The sequence below is a fragment of the Primulina huaijiensis genome, chromosome 1, assembly GCF_012295235.1.
Source record: "Primulina huaijiensis isolate GDHJ02 chromosome 1, ASM1229523v2, whole genome shotgun sequence".
Taxonomy (NCBI): domain Eukaryota; kingdom Viridiplantae; phylum Streptophyta; class Magnoliopsida; order Lamiales; family Gesneriaceae; genus Primulina; species Primulina huaijiensis.
Window position 1 is genome coordinate 11,348,680 of NC_133306.1, and position 3,370 is coordinate 11,352,049.

Consider the following 3,370-nt stretch of genomic DNA (forward strand, 5'->3'; position numbering starts at 1 on the left):
TAGCTCCTAAGACCCGAGAATCCCACTCTAACTCGTATCTCCTCGCCTTGAGCTGAACTCTGGCATCCCAAGCCTCGCCTCACCTACCGTCAAGCGCATGAAAACAAGAGGTACCGGACATGCCGGTGATTATAAACCCAGTATGATACAATCAATAACATATGAGAATTAAAGTGACAAATATTTCATATTAAATTCATAAAGATGCAATATAATGCAATGCATGATCAGAAGTTGTGGGCTATCAATAAATCTCAAGATCAAGTGAATCATCTGGTCATAGGGTACCCAAGGAAAGAGAATCCCCCAGCAACATCCACCGACTCATCCGCTCGAGGTGGGGTGCTGTGTTCTTCAATCCCAAGACTATGGTGCGCATATAGAGAGTGTTCAGGCCATAATAGCGACCTCCGCAAACACTATGCCAACTCAACTATAGCCCCATACGTCCAACAAATCAATAAATCAAGGCGACTTCCGCCATATCAAATCTGAATCAACAAGTGGCTCAATATGCAATGTAATGATGCAAATCAATATCATCATTTCGATATTATAATAAACTCATCTCAAGGCCACAGTCATCATCAAATCACAAGTAATTCATCGAACCAAATTTTCAATTTAAAATAAAAATGATACTTTTACCTCGTATGTTACAGACCGTAACATACCTTTCAAATATTACCAAAAGAAGATCGAAATGTGTAGGTGAGAAGTCTTGAACCTCTGAATTCTACTATAACTCAAGAACTTTGATCATCTATCAAAACAGAGTAGTTTCTGTTCAAAATTCATAATTAATCCAATACTGCTTCAAATCAAAATCCGTAAATTTCTTAACCGTAATATGCCATAAAACATTTATTGAATCATTTTATCAAACACATGCCATGCGTGCTAAAGAGTTAACTCCTTTACTTTGTCATTGGCTTCAATTCCATTTTGAACTTCAAACCAACACAATTTCAACATCTCCAACATCTCAATATCTCAAATATCAACTCAAATATAAATTCTAAACTTCAACCCATTTCCAAACTTGAATAAAATATAACATACTTACATCATCTTGAAGATCTTGAAGAGAGGATCACAAATCTAACTTCATTTCATAATTTCCTTGAACAATTCTCCCATATATTAAAGAAGAAATGTAGAAAATGGAAGGAAGAAGGGTTTTGTTGGAAGAGAAAGAAGAAAAATGAGGAAAATTATGATACCATTCGATTTTTATGCCTTCCCAACACCAAAACACGTTTTTCAACTTGCGGCCCGCCCGGGCGGATGTCTTTTTCCGCTCGGGCGCGGAACTCTCGGCCAAAACACCATTTTTTCCGAACAAGACCCGCCCATTATCTATTGCATTCTATAACATTCATTTCCATTCATACCATAACGTAAGGTCATAAACCATCACAACTACTGTCACATTTTCAAAATTCGGGTATTACATTTACTGACACCTTACTCGTCATTGAACTAAAAATTATAATCATTATTAGTACTATATATATGAATATATTTTTTTATTTTTATATAAAAACAAACTAAGAGGAGAAGAAAAAGAGGAGATTTTTCATACCTTAAAGAGAAAAAAAATTAAAACATACCGTTGAATCACAAGTTCAGCATCACATGAATTTTCTTTTCTTACTCTTGGATGTTGGCCAAGTAAGTTGATATAAGAATGGATCTGGTTCATGACTAAATCCTTGTAGTACATCAATAAGTTCACCTTCACTTGTAGCAGAAACTAACATCCTTCGCGAAGCTAATGAAATAAACCACTGTTCCACAACATCATCAATAGCAGTTTATCATAATAATTGTTAACATTTAACAAACCAATTGGCTTATTGTGGATATTTAATTGTGCCCAACAAACAATATGAAATATTTCTTCCAAAGTATCGAAACCTCCTGGCAAATCAATGAAAGCATCTGAATGTTTAATCATTTGAGTAATTCGTTCATACACGTTGTCCACTTTCATTTCTTCTCCTATTGTTGGTCCAGTAAGACTGGCTAAGGTAATCGGAATAATTCCTAAGACTTCACTTCCACCTGCATGCGCAGATTTTGCAACTTTTCCCATGAGACCAACTACACCACCATCATATACCAAATGAATATTTTTTTTAGCAAGTGTTATTCCAAGCTTTTCTGCTACCTCTTCATAAATTGAATCTTTTCCTGCACTAGATCCACAAAATGCAGAAATATTTTTTATGCAATTGTTAAATCACAGCATATGAATTTATAAGCGTAACATGCCAAAAATTAATATTTTAACAGAGAATTAATATTATTAAAAGAAAATGAAAATGACATAAATTAAGACACATATATACAGCGTAGTTGTGATTGTGGCTCACATCTTCCTTTGATTTTACGTTCAGTAACGGCTTCAACGCCTTCTATGAGTCGATGATAAGCTTCCCATCCAATTTTCTTATAAATTGGCAAACAGGGTCTTTTAACTTCAGATTCCCGAGACGAAATTGTATATATATATTTACTTATCTAAACAGATATGCGTTACTACAGTAGGATCTTTATAAGGATGATTCCACTGTCCATATTGATATTCCTCATGTTGAAATTGCCACCATAGTTTAAGAAGTTCATTTTGCACGTACCCACTAGAATGCATATCAAGAACATCTAGAAAATTATCCAAAGGCTCTTTACTCAGACCATTCTTAATGAATAAAATTTTATCTTCTCTATTCATTGATGTCATTCCAACATTTTTGCATTTCCCTTTACAAGTCCACCTTGCACATTTATGACATCCACCTAAACGTTTAGCTCTTCGCTTTTTGGCATATGTGCTTTTACCAAATCCTGGCATATGTCTTATTATTATTTCACTTGCTTCCCCAACCAATCGGACTTTTGCTTCAATTATCAAACGGATATCATTCGGTATGCCATATGTTGTCACTTTGATTGTTGCACTCCCAAGAGCAGGTTGTCCACAAGTAGTATAATTCGGTGAGTCCGATATCGTATCCACAGGGAAGCTAAGGTAATTACAAGTCCACTATAATGTCTTTTTGTTTTGTTTTTGTTTTTGTTTCTTTTTAATTTTAATTGTTTGAATCTTTAATGGGTAAATTTTAATTGTTCAAATTTTAATTTAAATAGTTGCGATTAAAGGATCCACTCTTGGTATTTTAATAAAGTTAACATTAACGAACAATATTGAAATCCACTTAATAAAATGGTTCCAATATATTAAATAATCATATTTATATTATGTTATAAATTATTATCTTATAAGTATATAATATATACCAAAACTTATAAATGTGGTCAAGTATTTATTGTGCTATATATATTTGTAAACACTAAATCAAGGTTC

The 3,370-nt window shown here is 33.6% G+C and overlaps 1 long non-coding RNA gene across 1 annotated transcript in view; it reads right to left on the reverse strand.

The window, feature by feature from the left end:
- Positions 1 to 2: 2 nt before the first annotated feature.
- Positions 3 to 3,370, reverse strand: part of LOC140973150 (uncharacterized) — a 14,370-nt gene continuing 11,002 nt past the window's right edge. The window contains exons 2-3 of the long non-coding RNA XR_012174579.1: positions 675 to 763; positions 3 to 83 (exon numbers count right to left, since the gene is read on the reverse strand). This is a non-coding gene — a long non-coding RNA (uncharacterized lncRNA). The remainder of the gene's footprint in view (positions 84 to 674; positions 764 to 3,370) is intronic.